This window comes from Panthera pardus, unplaced genomic scaffold, assembly GCF_024362965.1.
Source record: "Panthera pardus isolate Hobbes unplaced genomic scaffold, ASM2436296v1 HiC_scaffold_16, whole genome shotgun sequence".
Classification (NCBI taxonomy): Eukaryota; Metazoa; Chordata; class Mammalia; order Carnivora; family Felidae; genus Panthera; species Panthera pardus.
The window spans coordinates 116134609-116152977 of record NW_026526721.1 but is presented as its reverse complement, the minus strand read 5'-3'; the positions used below and the strand labels follow the sequence as shown (position 1 = coordinate 116152977).

At 39.3% G+C, this 18369-nt stretch overlaps 1 pseudogene; it reads right to left on the bottom strand.

Annotated features, from left to right (window-relative positions):
* Nucleotides 1–10266: 10266 nt before the first annotated feature.
* On the bottom strand, nucleotides 10267–11646 carry LOC109260630 (tubulin alpha-1A chain-like; annotated as a pseudogene).
* Nucleotides 11647–18369: the final 6723 nt, after the last annotated feature.

Below are 18369 nucleotides of genomic sequence, written 5' to 3'. Positions count from 1 at the left end.
AAAACAGAAAGTTATAATGCAACGTAGACAGATGACATAAACACCACAGCTTACACTGCTCTGGAATGAACTCTACAGTCCTGAAGGAGTGTTGGCCTCACTCTGGTTAAATTTTTGAATGTAATATATTTTTTTTAACAAAATTCTATAGGCATCTGAATAAAATAAAATTTTCAAAATAAATAAATCAATAAATAAATCACTGATCGGATTTGCCTCAAATGTCTACTCGATAACCCAAACTCCAGAAGATTTGGCAATGTCTACAGACTTTTTGCTGAAGAAAATGGTTTGACCCCAAATTCCATATATCTGAGTTTTCGATCGCATGAGAAATTAATTGAAAAACAACCTTACATATATAGGAGTTCAGGAACTATGCCTTTTATGTTACCCAATAAAAACAGTTAATGAAAAGCACATGGCAGTTAAACCAGAGGTAAACGGAGATAAGGAAGAGGAAGGGAAGTTTGGGTTATGAAAGGATGTAACTCCAAAGCATGTGCAATTCCAAAATAAAAAGCAAGTGCTTAGAAATTGTTTTTGAAGAGGAAAATATGTTCTTTAAAATAAATTTAACAATCATAATCAAAGATCTTTGGCCCTTGGGGTAGCACCATAATGGTCAGTAAGATGAAGCACCTTATTAAAGCTGACAAGAAGGAAGCCCAAAAGAAAGTGGTTGTCTTTGCTTATGTAAGACTGGTAGAATGTGCATCTGGGTTCAACATAAGAATTATTGTGGCAGCAGTACTGACAAGGGTCATGGAACCAGAATTGCATTGAATGGTCTCAAGTGCACATTTTGTTTAGTGAGCCTTGCCAATTTGCCGATGAGGATTTCTTACATCTATGATTTCATTTAATTACTGAGATTGTATCAGACAAAAACTGCTTGACCAACTTCCCTGAAATTGACCTCTTCCATGATTAAATATATATTATGTTTTTAAAAGGTAGTCTGTGATTTAAATTCTTGTTGACATCAAAGCCACCAACGGTCATTCGTTCCTTTTCCTATCTTTTCTGTGTACTTTACTAAAAACTACCACAAATAAATTCCAAAGACCTTTATAAACAGTACTGATAGGTTCAGCAAATCTGGAATAAGACAATGGAAATCAAAAATGACCCGAAAGATAGAAACTAATGATTCAAAATAAGTGGCCAGTTTTTTCACCAGATAACACCGGGGAAAATTAAAAAATACTTGCCAGTGTATGTATGCAGTATCTGTTTTTGTTGTGTCTTGTTTATTAGAAAAGTTGAAATGCTGAAAAAAGTCAAATTTATCACGGGAATTCTAATAGAACTGTATGATAAAGGAGGTCTGGGAAAAAATCTTATCAGCGGAAAAGGTACTCTGCGTCGAAATACCAGTTAACATAAACTAAAATTCAGAAGTTGGAAAGGCAGCAGTTAAAAAGAGTAAAATTTCCTCATCTACAGAAAGGAGAACTCAACCACTACGGTAACTTGTGATAATACAGTTGGAGAATAATCCGTGCTTTAAGATTGTGGGGGCACCTAGGTGGCTCGGCCGTTTAAGCCTCTGACTCTTGGTTTTGGCTCAGGTCATAATCTCATGGTTCCTGAGTTCAAGCCCCACATTAGGCTCTGTGCCCACAGCGTGGATCCTGCTTGGGACCCTCCATCTCCCTCTCTCTCTGCCTCTCTCCTGCTCTCACCCTGTCTCTCTCTCTCTCTCTCTCTCTCTCTCCCTCTCTCTCTCTCTCAAAATAAATAAGTAAATAAATTTAAAAACTTAAAAAAAATTGTAGGGGCACCTTGGGTGATTCAGGTGCCTAAGCATCGACTTCGGCTCAGGGCACGATCTCGTGGTTCATGGGTTCGTGAGTTAGAGCCCCACATAAGGATTTTTTGCTGTCGGTACAGAGACCACTTCAGTTCCTCTGTCCACCTCTCTCTCTGCCCCTTCCCTGCTCACTCTCTCTGTCAAAAATAAATGCACACTAAAGTTGTAAATGAAAACGCTAAGAGCATTAAAGCAGGCTATTTACTCTTCAAACCAAAAGAATTAAAAATAAACAGGAAAAGGGAAGAACTTAAGATTAAAAAATATTAAAAGACATGAAAGTGACTGGAAAATCTGAAAAGGAATAAGCACTTCACCCTAACATGACAGTGAAGTGCATAAAAATAATTTCTCAGTAACAATCTACTGAATTCATCTGAAATATATATTTTTATCCTAAGTGTTTTTGGAGTTCAGAGAGCAGAATACTTTTCTGGCTCTTATACATGTTTGTATATAAAGGTTTTAAGGAGGTAATTAGCTCACTATATTAAAAGAAAGAAAGATGTGAAGATGTAATGGGTTATTACATTCAAATTAAACTCAAATTATTTCATTATGATTTAACTTGCATTGTACAGTGATTCAGTTTTCATAGTTTGTAGTTGGATTCATTATATTACTTGCCATAATCAAATGTTATTTATTCCATTTTTTAAGAGATGTCATTATAAAAACATATTGAATAAACACCCATGTCTTGAATGTAGACATTTAAGCAGCGAGTGAAAAATATCTTTCTTGTCAATGAGTGCAAATTTCCCTTTTCAGCTAAAAATAAAAATGAGATGTGCCACAAAGGAAAGATATCAACTTCCAAATCAGGATGAGAGTTCTGGAAATTGAATATATTTTCAGTATGTGTAGGGGAAGAGTCTACCCTCAATGCATATGAAATGTTGGCTTCAGTAGATAAACCGAGTATTTTTTTGAAGAGGTTACTCTATCCACCGTTCCTTTTCTCCAACCCCTCCCCCTCCTGTCTCTTCTCCTCCCTCTTCTTCTTTTTGGTGGTAGGGAGGGCCCATCCTGTTTATTTTGCCTTATTTAGAAGGGTTTCGTAGTACATCAAGTCTTTCATTCAATATGTACATATTATATTGAGAACATGCCATGTATAAGGAAATATCAATAATCTTATGCTTGTGGGTTGAAAATATGCTTGCATATCCATTTCTCATTCAGTCACCATGGGATCACTGTAAATTAGGTGGCAGGGGCATTATCATTTTATATATTTGGATTATGAAGCTCGGGAAGATGAAATGACTTACTATTCACAGCTGGTAAAGGCAGTGCTTGAACACGAACCCAAGAGATCTGAAAACACATCCTATGATTATTCTACTTTGTCATGTCACCTCCTCTTAGGATATGACATATTTTCTTCTATCAATCTACTTGTCATTTGTGAGCGGGATGAAGGAAGGACATTTGGGAGATTATTTTAGCAGTCAAATGTATTCTGTTGTGACATCAGCAGAGTAACTTCCATTTATTGCTTTCTGCCATTTGACCAGTGGAATAGTCAAGTGCCGGCACAGTTTGGGGGTAAAGAGGTCAGTTCTCCTTCAACGTGTCCAGAAATCCCCAGAGGGGAAGGTAGGCCTAACTTTCTTAGTGTCACAGGTAAAAGCATCCCCTTTGAGACTGAGGAGACAGGCAGGGAGACTCAGCCACCATTGTCCAGCCTGCTCAGCTCTGCTGTTTCTGACAACCCCTTATTTCACAGACTCTTACCTTTTTTTCCCCCTAATGTAATTTTATAGATTGGGAACTGTTTTATCATCTAAAACAAAAGAAACTTTGATTAACAAAATTTAGTCTTGATGGAAAAATAGTCCAATAAGATGGATTGTAAGAGGGAAAAGATAGAAGATAAACAGGAATAGAGCTTACTTTTACTCAAATTCTGATGCAGTATAGACATATCAAATGTGACTGCGCAAATGAAAAATCTCCAGTTACAAAGTATTTTTCACAAAGACAAAAATCAAGCCAACTCGCACCTCTTTATGGCATATCCATACATTTAAGTCAGTGATCCCAGATTCATTCAGGGTAGCGAATAACGTGCTTTAATTGCACACGAAAGTACTCGAACAATCTTTTGTTTCTTTATTTACCTCTGTTATAAAATGTCTTGGCAGACTCCGCCATTAACATTTTCTGCTTTCTCAAGGAAAAGATAATTTACCCGCTTAAAGATATTAGGCTCCTGTGTATTGTTTTTCTCCATTTGGTACCCCTGATTCCCCTTCTGAACACTTGAGTGCCTGCAATCAGGGCACAATGACACTCACTAATAACAACTGAACCACTGCACCCGCCATAATGCTGTGCGGCACCCAGATTCACAAGCGCTGAGCCCCAGCTATGTGGAACAGCATCCCAGAGACGAGGCCGGCTCCTCTCCACAGCTACATCTGCTTCTCTTCTCCCCCTGGAGCATCTGCTATGAAGTGTAACTCCTGCTGAGCATATGTGGACCCAGACTTGAGCATTTTTCCTCCTGATATTCTCAGATCCGAAAATTCTACTTGAACTCAAATACTCAGATTCCAACAGCCATTGGTGCGATACTGGTGTTCGGAAGAAGTAGTGTTCGTGGTTTCAATCAGGGTATTTTTCCACCGACAGAAATAGTTATAAGAGGTTAGTGTGACTTTTCTGGAGGAAAAATATATTTTGATTTTGCTAATGGGTGCTAGAGAAATGGTGTCTTAAAAAAAATAAAGACCTTATGAATGCAAAGATTGTCCTTATTGGAGGAGTTTTGACACTTCATCAGTTGTTTTATTTTACAGTGCCTTGCCTTTGTCCTCAAGGTAAAGTATGTCATGTTTTATTTTTACTGTATATGAATCAAAAATATTTGGCCATCGTGAGTCAAGAGATGGCATGATCCCCCTGAAATAATGAAGATGACCCAGTCAGTCACAAATTGGAATTTTTTAACTCAATTAAATCACAAAGATAGGATGGCGTTTCCTCTTAGAAATAACACAATGATCAGATTTCCCCTGGCTGTTTTGATTCTTTGGGGGCAGATCATATTCAGCATTCATGGGACTGTACTGGGGCTGGGCTCCCTCTCCTGTATAATCTCTGAGTCCTTTTAAAATTGTAACAGTTTGAGGAGGGCACCTTTTGGGATGAGCACTGGGTGTTGTATGGAAACCAATTTGACAATAAACTTCATATATTGGAAAAAAAATAAAAAATAAAATTGTAACAGTGTAACATAGGAGATGGGGGTGGGGTGGGGTGGAGGAATACATCTTGTTTTTAAAAAAGAAATCCGCCTTTGTTCTCTCCAGTCAATACTTCTAACAGCATTTATGTCTGCTTATGATGTCCCATTTTTCTCAAGCATTATCCAACCAACTTGATCGTCTAGTCTATAAACCCTCTGAAAACGGGGATCGTCATGTGTACTGCCCAGCAGCGGCTGATGCCACAGCGAAGCTTGCAGTGACTATCTATTGAATAAATGAATGATCAAAAGCATGAATTCTAGGATTTTCCACAGGCTTAGACTACACATTTACCTTAGGAATGCCTATTATTTTAATGCCAACATGTAGTTGATGTATAACGTAAGTCATTTTTAAAAGTGTGAGTTTCCACTTGTTCTCTCACTATCGCCAGGACCCTGTAAAGACGGACAGATGTGTACACTGAGGTAAGAGCAATCACTGATTGACCTCTGGTCTCCTGCTCACCGCCTCGTTCACTAACCAGACAGGTTGGCTACGAACGGGGCTCTCTTTTGCACCACGCCAGGCAGACTAGTGACGAGTTGCTGTTGGCAGGGTCTTGTTCTGCAAAAGGTATTAGTCCAGGGATGAAACAGAAGTAAAATGGTGCAGAGTCTTCCTGTGCTTTCTCTTTTAGCCCTTTCAACTTCCTTTTACTCCAGGCTGCTTGGAATACCCATTACAATGAGCAGACCTACTGGAAACTACCCCTGCAGCCAGAAAAACAAGGTGCCCAAGTCCCTGTCCTCTGGATTGCATACCCAATATTGCTGAGGTTTTTCTTAGGCATTGCCAACCTGCTTTATTTGTTTGTTTGCCTCCCTCCCTTTTAATAGCTGAAATTAGATAGAAAGCTCGGTGTTTATATGAACTTCATTATTACCTCTCAGAGGATTTGGAGGATCAGCTAACTAACATATAAAGGGACCAGGAATGTCTTTGGGGACGAGACATAATATTAATTACTGGCATGTACTTCCTGTTCCCTTTGTAATACCATATCTGCCACCTGATAAGCAGCTCCACAAGAGTCTAGAGGAGCTCTCATCACTCTGCAAGCAGGAATTTGGCTGAAATTACCATCTATAGACAGAAAAGCCTTTTAGCAGCAGAGGGGCTCTTTGTATGTGCAGAGTCTCCCGTGTGTGGGTGGTTGGAGTGGCCAGCCAGCTGTACATTACCTGTGGGCACCAGCCAGGTAAGGCCAAAGACCAGTGAGGAGACCCGAGTTCCCCCACCCCCTCCACAGATGGGATCTGAGACACGGGGGGGCGGGTATTAAGGCTGTGGGGTAAGGCAGCATCAATGAAGATAACGGTCCCTCACAGATAACGCAGCCAGGCAGCTCAAGCCAACAACGCATTTTATATCTTTCATTTTTACAAGGCACTGGTGAGATCACACACAGACACACGCGCGCATGCGCGCGCGCGCACAGACACACACACACACACACACACACACACACACACACACACACACACACACACACACACACACCATGCTGGCAAAACAGAAGAGACTATGCAAAGCAACAGAGCAGCAACTTGTTTTTTTTCCCCCTCTGAAATGGGAAAGCAAAGGTTTAAATCACTGCAAAGGTTGCTACTTCCGCTTTTCTGTTTGTTTTCTGTTCAGATTTGGCCAAAATACCCATGGCAGCAAGGGAAGTGAGATGGAGAGTGGAAGTCAGGCTCTCTCGTTAGCTGCTTCTAAATCCTCTCAGCCCTCCAGGAACCTTGATCTGTGTATTCTGAAAATGGCAAGAGATACGTATTGTATATTCAAATAATATAGCAGTAAAACCAAGATTCAAGGGTTGTTAATCTCAAACATATTATGGGATTGCAGAGCAACTAAGGTACGGAGTGTCTCCATTTTAATTACCGGGATTGGCAGAGGAATCCAATTATGTTGCTGTGTCCCCAACATAACCCTTTCTGTCTTTGTTTGCTGCTCAGCTATTCTGAGCATGTTTTGATCACCTTTATTTGTTTGTTGTGTTTTGTTTTCTAGTACGCAAGCCTCCTGCTCAAATTTGAAGGATATTTTTGGAGGTTTTATTCTCATTGAAAGAGATGCTCATCTTCCTCTTGCAAGCATGAAATGTTTCATGTTGAGAATATATTTTTTTTTCTTTTTATCATTCCCTAGTGGAATTGAGGCAAATGAGGATGACTGGTTTCCCATATGTGCCAGACCATTGTTTGAATCTGATGGTTACAGGCACAAATTAGTCTAACTCTGAGCTCCTGGCATTGCTGGAAATTTCAGGCTAGGAGTAAATTTTTATTCCATATGAATTCTTAGTGCATTGCAAAGAAAAGATCCTTACACTTTCTGCTTCTGAATATATTCTCACATCCTAGTACCTGTAAGATCCCAGGACTGAGTAGAAATACAACAAAATTTTTAATTCAGATGATCACTCTCATTGATAGTTGAGTCAGAAAATTATCAGCATGGATAACGGACAGCACTTTTATAACAAACATTAAATTAGTCGCCCAGTTCTTTCCATCCACCCTCTGTTATCCCTGGAATCTACTCTTTCATTTCTGTTCCTGTTGCTACTCCCTACTTTAGCCCTCATTGTGCTTCCCCAAATATTTTAATAATTTTCTAACTAATCTCTCTACTTCCAATCTGTCCTTGTCCTCTCCCTCACTACCATTTATTCCTCCAAAACACAGGCATGACCATCTCATTTTCCTGCTAGAAAATTTTACGAGGTCCCCTGCTGTCCATAAAATATCACTCACTCCCTGCCTCTGACATTAAAACTCTTCTCCAACATAACACCGATATAACCTTTCTGTCTGCACTGTATTTCCTCATACTCAACACTTCCATCAAATTGCATTATTGACTCCAACTTAATAGGCAACATATTTGCCTAACACTGACTTTTTGTTTTTCTCGTGCTTGGTTATTAGCCGAGAATTAGTTTTTTTTTAAATAATTAGCACATTTTATTTTTTTGTAATTATTTTTTAATGTTTATTTTGGGAGAGAGAGAGAGTGTCAAGGGCAGAGAGCGAGAGACACAGAATCTGAAGCAGGCTCCAGGCTCCGAGCTGTCAGCACAGAGCCCGATGTGGGGCTTGAACCCACGAACTGTGAAATCATGACCTGAGTTGAAGTCAGACGCTTAACTGACTGAGCCACCCAGGCACCCCAGCTGAGAATTAGTTTTTACTTCTGTTGTCTTATATTTTTATTTATTTATTTATTTATTTATTTATTTATTTATTTATTTTAATTTTTTTTTTAACGTTTTATTTATTTTTGAGACAGAGAGAGACAGAGCATGAGCAGGGGAGGGTCAGAGAAAGAGGGAGACACAGAATCCGAAACAGGCTCCAGGCTCCGAGCTGTCAGCCCAGAGCCCGATGCGGGGCTCGAACTCACGGACCACGAGATCATGACCTGAGCCGAAGTTAGACGCCCAACCGACTGAGCCACCCAGGCGCCCCCTATTGTCTTATATTTAAATCTCATTCTACAAGATTAAGCATAATTATTAATGTTGTCCTACTCAAATTCAAAGAAGTCTTTACCATAGTTCTTTTTTGTAACATATTTTGTACTTGTTTTATCTTCATTATGTTTATATTGATCTCCTGTAACACATTTTGGACTCCTGGATCATAAAGGTTATGTTTTACACATTTTTGTGTATCCCCCGTTGCCTTGCTACTTCGGCATTCATGTAGGTGCTGTTTCATTCATTCAACGAATATTCATTGAGGTCCTATTTGGTGTCAGGTGCTGTTCTGAATGCTAGGGATGTAGCAATGAACATAATACACAATACTTACTGTGCTCACGGAATATATATGTCACTGAAGGAAAACAGATAATAAATAAAAGAAGTTGGTAAAAATGTAGAGCTGGGGAAAAAACAAAACTGAAAAAGGTGGGGGAATGTCATGTAAATAGGGTAACATAGGGGAAGGAGACGTCTGAAAAAGTTAAGAAAGCTGAAGAAAGTAGGAGAAAAGGTCATGGGACAACTGGGAAGAAGAGCATTGCAGGCTGATGGGATGGCAAGTGCAAAGGCCCTGTGGAGTTGTTGCTGAAGGCGAAAGAGAAAGGGAGAAAGCAGTAGCAGATGAGGTGAAATTATAGGGTGGATGGAATGGACAGTAGGGGCAGTCATACAGTACCCTGAAGTTAATTGTAAGGACTGACTTTAATTTTGTAAGGACTTTAACTTTCCTTTTCAGAAAGGAAAATTGTGTGAAATATAATTTAAAGCATCACATCAGTTTCTGAATTTATAATGGATTGAAGGGAGCCAAGGGTGAAAATATAGGGAACAGTTACAATATTATGGACACTTGAGGTGCCTTCTGGAAACAACTGTATAGGATCTCTATTAACCCCTCTTTCTAACCAATAGCACAATGTCAAAAACATAAGCTACATATACACACTATGGTCTTGGAAAAGATTGAGAGGTTCTGCCCTTCATCTTTGTCTATTATAATGATGCTTTGAATGACAAAGTTAACTAAACAATATGTAACGTGATCTAATCCAAATGAAATAAAGAAGGAGCAGGGGAGAGGGGAAAAACAACAAGATCCTCTCCGACTCTTTTTGCACTGACCCCCCTACTGCCCCTTGCCCGACTAGACATAGTCAATAATAACAAAATATGTCGTGGCAAGGTGTCACAGCTTCTTTGATGAATTGTTTTCATCTGTCTCCCCACTTCCCGCCGCATGCATATGCTTTGTAAAAGAAAAAAAGTAAATTATTTTAATTCTATTCTGTTTTTTAAATTTATTTATTTTGAGAGAGAAAGAAAGCATGAGTGGGGGAGGGGAAGAGAGAATGTGATTGGGAAAGAGAATCTCAAGCAGGCTCTGTTCTGTCAGCACAGAACCTGCTGGGCTGGATATCACAAACTGTGTGATCATGACCTGAACCAAAATCAAGAGTTGGCTGCTTACGTGACTGAGCCACCCAGGCGCCCCTATTCTTTGTTTTTGTTTTTGTTTTTTTTGTCTAAGACAGGGAATCCCTTATTCAAACCCTTAAGAGTAATGGATAGCCTAAGTCTGTAACAAAGTGTTGTTTTAAAGCATAGGTCAGTAATTGTATATGAGAGTATACACAGCTACATACAATGTAACTGATCAGAGTACAACTTTTCAATGTTTAAAACAGAATAAACTGTAAAAGCAGCACCTACGTGACATTTTTAACTTTAGTATTCCTCTCCTTCTTCTTCACCTTCTCCTTCAACAGAAACCACACCAACCTCCTCATAATCCTTCTCAAGGGCAGTCATGTCCTCACAGGCCTCAGAAAACTCTCTTTCCTCCATGTTCTCACCCACATACCACTGAACAAAGGCATACTTGGCATGTATCTGGTTAAACTTGTGGTCCAGGTGAGCCCAGGCCTCAGCAGTGGCTGTGGTGTTGCCCGCATGCACAAAGCTCGTTGTACTTTGGCCAGGTCTCCACCAGGGACTGCAGTGGGAGGCTGGTGATTAATGACAACTTTGAAACCAGTGGAGTACCGGTTCACAAACTGGATGCTGTAATTGGTCTTTATGGTGGCAATGGCAGCATTGATATCTTTGGGAACCATGTTGCCATGGTGTCACAGGCATCAGGCCATGTATTTACCGTGGCGAGGGTCATATTTCACCATCTGGTTGGTTGGCTCTGAGCACACATTGGTGATCTCTACTACAGAAAGCTGCTCATGGTAGGCTTTCTCAGCAGAGATGACATGGGAATATGTGGCCAGAGAGTAGTAGTTGTGAGGATGGGGCACCAGGTTGGTCTGGAATTCTGTCAGATCAACATTCAGTGCTCCATCAAATCTGAGGGAAGCAGTGACGGAGGATGCAATTTGACCTACCGACCTATTCAGGTTAGTGTAAATTGGGCATTCAATATTGAGGTTTCTATGACAGATATCATAGATGGCCTCATTATCTACCATGAAGGCATGATCAGAGTGCTCCAGGGTGGTTGGTAGTGAGGATGGAGTTGTAGGGCTCAGCTACAGTTGTGGAAACCTAGGGAGTTGGGTAAATGGAGAGCTCAAACTTGGACTTATTGCCATAATCGACAGAGAGACATTCCATTAGCCGGGAGATGAGCCCAGAATCAGTTCCCCCTCCAAAGCTGTAGAAAACCAAGAAGCCCTGAAGTCCGTGCACGGGTTGGCCAGTTTCTGAATTCAGTCCAAGACAAAGTCAATGATCTTCTTGCCAGTGGTGTAGCATCCTTGGGCATAGTTATTGGCAGTATCATTCTTGTCTGTGATGAGCTACTCAGGGTGGAAAAGGTGGTGGTAGGTGCCAGTGTGAACCTCATCAATGACTGTGGGTTCCAGGTCTATAAATATGGCCCTGGTCATATGCTTGCCAGAACCCATCTCACTGAAGAAGGTGGTGAAGGAGTCCTCCCCCCACCATGATGGTCTTGTCACTGGCATCTGATCAGTGGGCAGGATGCCATGTTCCAGGCAATAGAGCTCCCAGCAGGAATTGCCAATCTGGACACCAGCCTGGCCAACATGGATGGAGATGCATTCATGCATGGTTGCTGCTTTGAGGCTGCCAAGCAGATGGTGGAGAAGAAGAGGAGATTGTTGCTTCTTACAGTGTGATTCTTACGTGGTTGATGTAAGAGAACCTCTTAATTATATTCTTAAAATTCTATTCATAGTTATTCTTAAAAATGCAAGTCTTAATAAGGGCCTTCAAAATGTAGTTCTATGCATGTAAGGCAAAGTCTCATAGATTGCAATACAGTTGAGAAGACAAATCACTACATATATTCTGAATAGGGTAGTGGCTCAAAAAGGGGTAGTGCCTGAAAAAAACCAGTATATAACCAACTAGTTGTACCTCATAAGCAGAAAAAATATATACTAGCAATTGTGAATTAGGATCATCTATTCTGTGTTGATGTATTATAGAGATTTTATTGAAGAATGGAGATAAGGTAAAGAAAAAGGAGAATTCCAGGTGTATAGAGGGTGTAAATAAATTCTTGGGAGAGTGGGCAATAGACTATCTAGAATGGATCAAATAAGTTGGAGTAGAATAAAAATATGACTGTCCAGAAGGCTCAACTCTAATAAAAAAGGGGCTTAAATAACCAAGTGAATAAAGCTGGACTCTGGACAGCAATGAATAGCTGCTAAAATATTTTTGGAAAGTATAAAATGGAAAGAAAATGTTGAAATTATAAAAACTTCATTTAATAAGGATCAGTCAAGAAGCCAGGTGCAAAATAGAGAGAGAGTTGTGAGCCCCGACATATCTTAAACATTGATAATTTTGTGACATCACTGAAAGTCCATATCCTGTCTTAAATAATGTGCCTGCAATTTTTTTCAAACCTTTACACTGGTATTCCATAAACCATAAATGAACAGAATTCTGGCTGAATCAATATAACTTCTCTATTTGTAGGTCACAAAGCCTGTATTTAATTTGGGCTAAATAGCTGCTTGGTCATTTCACAGCCAGGAAAGAAAAGCACAACATTTAGAATGGGGCTTCTCCATTACCTTATAATGTTGGCTAAAGCCACATTGCTTATACTATTGGTTGTTGATACAAATGCCACAAACCAAAGAGAGGTACTACACACATCGTAATGGAACTGGTTGAAAGAAAGTCAGACTAGCACAGTAACCATTGCTCACCTGAAACCTATGTAGATTGAGATTGGGGTATATTGATGAGGACAGGATTTCTTGAAGTGAAGGAATTTATAAGAAGGTAGGTACCTTCCTTGTAGGTACCCCTTAAAGTAAATTAGAAAGTTCTAAAAAATCCTTGAAGAGATTAGGAGAAATTGGGGCCAAGGAGAAATCAGGGTCCTAGTTCCTGAATGCATGTTCCTGAGCTCAGAAACTCAGGGTGTTGCTATCAGGGTAGAGAGTATTGAGGTTTTAGGAGAGCCTGAATTTTGGCAGCAAAGAAACTTCAGCCTCACTCTCACATTGAAAGTTCTCAAGCTGGGGGCACCTGGGTGGCTCAGTCAGTTAAGCGTTGGACTCTTGATTTCGACTCAGGTCATGATCTCACAGTTTGTGAGAAGGAGCCCCGCATGAGGCTCTGTGCTGACAATACAGAGCCTGCTTGGGATTCTCTGTCTCTGTCTCTGTCTCTGCCCCTCCCCCACTTGTGCACTCTATCTCTCAAAATAAATAAATAAACATTTAAAAATTAAGAAAAAAAGTTCTTAAGCTCTGATGATGACTGGAGCACCCTTACATTGATGAGGTAAAGAGAAGAGAAGCCATAGTAGAAGCAAGCTGAAATTCTATAATTTGACAAACAAGGGGGTTTATGTTTCATTGAGCCAAGTGGGTACTGTGGAAGATAGCTAGACTGAAGTATTACTGAAAGTAGTGCCCCTCCCTCACCACCACCACCACCAATAAAAACAAAACAAAAACAAAAACATGCTTGCCATAGAGAAGGCCTAGTGTGGTAAACTGTCAGAGGCACTAACCAAGAGTGAAATCAAAATGTTATCTCAGGATGGCCACATTTTCACCATAGAACATGTAATAGTGAAGGTCACCATGGGATGGGTAGAGAGGGGAGGTGGTTCATAAAGAATCGAATAACATGATTCATAAAATTACAAGTGTTGGATGTTTGCCATGACAGAGGGCAATAACTGTGGGGAAATAGGTTCTACTTACATCAATGAGTTAGAAAAAAGCTTAGGGCAGAAAGCTGCCACCATGGAGTGAAAATGCCCGAGGTTAGTTAGTGAGATATTGTCACGAGATCACGAGTAACTTGTTATATCATCTGCAGGAAATTACTTTCCATCTGATGCCAATATACTATTATGCTTTGATCACAAACTCCACTTACCCGCCAGACCCTTTCCTTCTTACACATACAAGTTAATGATTACTCTCTGATTGTTTTCTTCACATTCACCATGTGTGTAAGATCTTGTTTTCTTCACATTCACCACGAGGGTAATGTCTTGAGAGCTCAATAAATACGGAGACAAAACCCCTGCTTAGGTCTCTTGTCTCCTCCTGGACATTAGCCTCTCTCGTATTCAATTCTGCATCCACTCTCTTGCTGGGCATAGAGAACTCCAGACTCATAGTCTCTGACAAATAACCAGTCATTGCGAGCCAAGAAAGAATAGCCAATAATTCCACTACTAAAAAGACCTTTCATTTTTCAAAACCTTCTTCATTGTGCTTTTGTTCTTGGAAAAACCAAGAGGATGAGGAGGAAGAGAGGGAGTGCAAGGTGAAGGTATGGGTGGATTTACCTTGAAGCTAATGAAGCTGAAACTTCAGAGTGCCTCATTTGCACAGATATCCTTGGGATGCCATGGACCAAATTTTGTATTACTAATTTGTTGTTGTTTTTTTTTTGTAAAGAGGGTGCCTCTCCCCAAACTGTAAATATTTTAGACTCCACAAACCTGGGTAAAAGAATAGACAGTGTATGTCCCTTTCCATAATGCTACTTGCTTGGCCATGGGTTAGACTAGATTGGGGTAGTATTTAAATGGAAGGAGAAATTGATGTTTTGATATGGGTTGGGCTAAAGTTGTTAATATCTGAAATGAAGACTTCTAATATCTGAAAGTCACTGTAAACTCATAAGATAGGCTTGAGTTGCCATCAAAAGGCCAGGACAGGGAGATCAGAAGGAAGGTTGGAAGGATGTGAAGTAGAGGGAAAGATAAGCTGCTTCCTGGTGTACTTTAGGGAATTTAACCCCTTGAATATTTGCGTTTTGTTAAGAAAAGGAAATAGGGACAATTTTATGGTGAAACTTAAATGTAATTGAGAAAAAAAGGAACTCCTTTATTCTTATTGCCATGTTTCATATTTGGACCAAATTTTTATCCTTGAAATCAAGATTTTAGAGTGATACAAGGGAAGATGGCTTAAGGACTGTAGACACACATACACACGAGTATTTCTATTTGTTACAGTAAATCTGTAACAAATTTATGAGAAAATTACTCTAACATTGCTGGCCTTGTGCTGGTTTCATGCCCAAGGAAATCATTAAGAAGGTGAGAATTTTAAATCTTTCTTTTTTAAAGTTTTTAAATGTATATTATTTTGAGAGAGAGAGAGAGAGAGAGAGAGAGAGAGAGAGAGAGAGAGAGAGAACGAGAGAACAAGCGGGGGAGAGGCAGAGAAAGAGGAAGACACAGAATCTGAAGCAGGCTGTGCCGACAGCTCAGAGCCTGACATGGGGCTTGAACTCACAGACCGTGAGATCATGACCTGAGCTGAAGTCACGTGCTTAACCAACCGAGCCACCCAGGAGCCCCCAAAAGGTGAGAACTTTATATTTTTGCCTCATATTTACAATAATGTAAATGAAACATTTGTATCTAGATAAATGACATATTTTGTTACCTCAGGGGAAAAAAAAGCACTCATTTTGCCTGAGAAATTTTTCTACTTCTATGTACAAATAGATATTGTTGGCAGGTTTGTCATCTGGCGATAAATAGCTTCATTGAGTTTACAATAAATGGAAAGAGAAGAAACATTTTCGAATGAAAGGAAAACAAAGCAACAGGTTGTGATACTAGTGGTAATATAATTTAATATGTAATATGTAGGGTGCAAAAAGAATTCTGCGCTGAAATTAAATCGGGTAGTGAAACTTCAGATTTTGAGTGTGTAGAGTATATTATTTCATGCACCTAAAATGTTTTTGTGTTCTTATGTGTCAGAATATCCATGCGCATATTATAATTTGCCCCCCACTAGTTGTAATCAGCTCATCTTTTATGTGAGATACGCCATTTTTTTTCTTAGAACATTGTGCCCTCAAGTCACATTTGTTATACTTCTGGTCCCATCACAAACCCTTTGGAATAGAGTGCTATTGAATTGAGTTTCCATTTGGATTTCTTCCAGAGCTATTGTTTTGAGAGCAGCATATGAAATAACAAAATTGGCATGGGCTGGTTCAACTCCATGGCTAACTCTGTTGTTTTCTGTTGATGGTAAGTGTGTGGCATAGTTGAAAATGTAATCTACAATATCGTCCTTTTATGCAGGCAGATTACATTATATGTAATTTAACATTCATCTTAGCTATATTCTGAGGCTTCACGTGTTACAGTAAACATCTTTTACAGCTTTTGATAATTGATAACAATAGAGTATTGAAAATAGAGAAGCAGAAAAGGTAGCACTCTCATTCACTAGCTACACATAATAGCTAACCTTGGGTTTTTCTTTTTTTATAGTGGCAGTAGTTTTTTTGGCAAAGGCAGTAACATGATCTGGGAAATTGAGATTCTATATGGGTATGATATCAAATAAAGGTAAGCATCTTGGAGTTAATATAACCTAAAGGAAAACAGAGGATGTTAAGTGGCATCAGTGTACTTAAAAAAAAAAAAACACTTTTTTTTAATGTTTATTTATTTTCGAAGGAGAGAGAGACAGAGTGTGAGCAGGGAAGGGGCAGAGAGAGAGGGAGACACAGAATCTGAAGCAGGCTCCAGGCTCTGAGCTGTCAGCACAGAACCTAACGCGGGGCTCAAACTCAGGAGCTGTGAGATCATGACTGAGCCGAAGTTGGGACGCCCAACCGACTGAGCCACCCAGGTGCCCCTAGCATCAGAGTACTTTTGAGGTGAATGTGTCAGGATGCTGCTGGGAACCCCTTGTCCTGCTTTAACTTGCTAAAGCAGCATTGTGGAAGCACAGTTCTAAAAAATGATCAATATTTCGTAAAAACACAATTTTTACTGTGTTTGAAGTTTGATGTTCCAAAAAATTTACAAAACATGTTGATTTCCGTAACCTATGTGTCAAACTGGGTGCCCTGGACATCTAGATTTAAGTGAATGACCTCAATTCCTTTTTCACACCACATGCCATTGAATCCTGAGCTCCCGAGTATCTTGTAACTACACGTAATTCACTGTTTCTCAACTAAGTTACCTATAAAATGTATCATTTCACTTGTAACAATAAAGGAAAACTAAAAGATGGATATCATGATAAGAACCTGATAAATGATAGAACATATAAAGATGGGCATTGAGAAGGGTACCTGTTGGGATGAGCACTGGGTGTTGTATGGAAACCAATTTGACAATAAATTTCATATTAAAAATATTAATAATAAAGTAATGCTTTCAATTTCAACGTTGTCAAGAGATAAATATTTCATTAGTTTACATTTTCAAAATATGTGAAACCTTATTAATAGCTACCAAGTGTCAGTTTTAAATGCTAATAATTTATTAATGTTTAAAAAGTAAAAAAATCTTCTAAAAGTTGAATACAAATGATTAAGCCTCAGATTATTTAAGAAAAAAAGAGAATACAGTGTTTTATTTAGGTGGACCCTCCCCTTCCTGTGAATAAGCTGATATTCAAGTAGTAAATAATAACTAATCCATAGGCTTAAATTCTGACCCTAAATCCTCTGAGATTCTGTCTACTCTTTCCCCAAATTATTCCCAACTGGATTCTATGAGTCCGAGTCTACTTTTACTGCACCTGTATTCTTACCTATTTTGTCTATACTCTTCTTTCAAAAGTATTAACACTGAGAATGACAACTTTTGTTCTAAGTACTCAACAAAACCAAATTTTGAAAATGGGCAAAAGAGAGGCACCTGGGTGGCTCAGTCAGTTAAGCGTCTGACTCTTGTTTTCAGCTCAGGTCATGATTTCATGTTCGTGAATTCAAGCCCTGCATCAGGCTCTGTGCTGGCAGTGCAGAGCCTGCTTGGGATTTTCAGTCTCTCTCTCTCTGCTCCTCTCTCTCTCTCTCTCTCTCTCTCGCAAAATAAATAAATAAGCTTTTAAAAAAATGGACAAAAGACTTGAATAGGCACTCCATAAAGGAAGATACATGAATTTCCAATAAGTGCTTGAAAAGGTATTCAACGTCACTAGTTACCAGGAAAATGTTAAAACTGTAATGAGATACCCACCGGAACAGCTAAGATTGAAAAGTGTTAGCAAGGATATGGGGAAACTAAAATTCTTGTACATTGCTGTTGGAAGTAGAAAATCTTACAACCACGTTGGAAATTGCTCAGGTAGTTTCTCTGAAAATGAAACATGTATCTATCTTGCCACCTTAAAGATCCATTTGGAATTCTGAGGCCAGATAATTAAACAAGCCTCAAAATTCTTTTAAACTGCTATTCAAGGTCACTATCCAAAATGTAAATCTCTTTAATAAAGTTATAATTTCACATAACCATATCATTTTTTTAGCAATTTGATTATTATTTGCTTAGTTGTGGTTTCGTTTGTGAATGAATC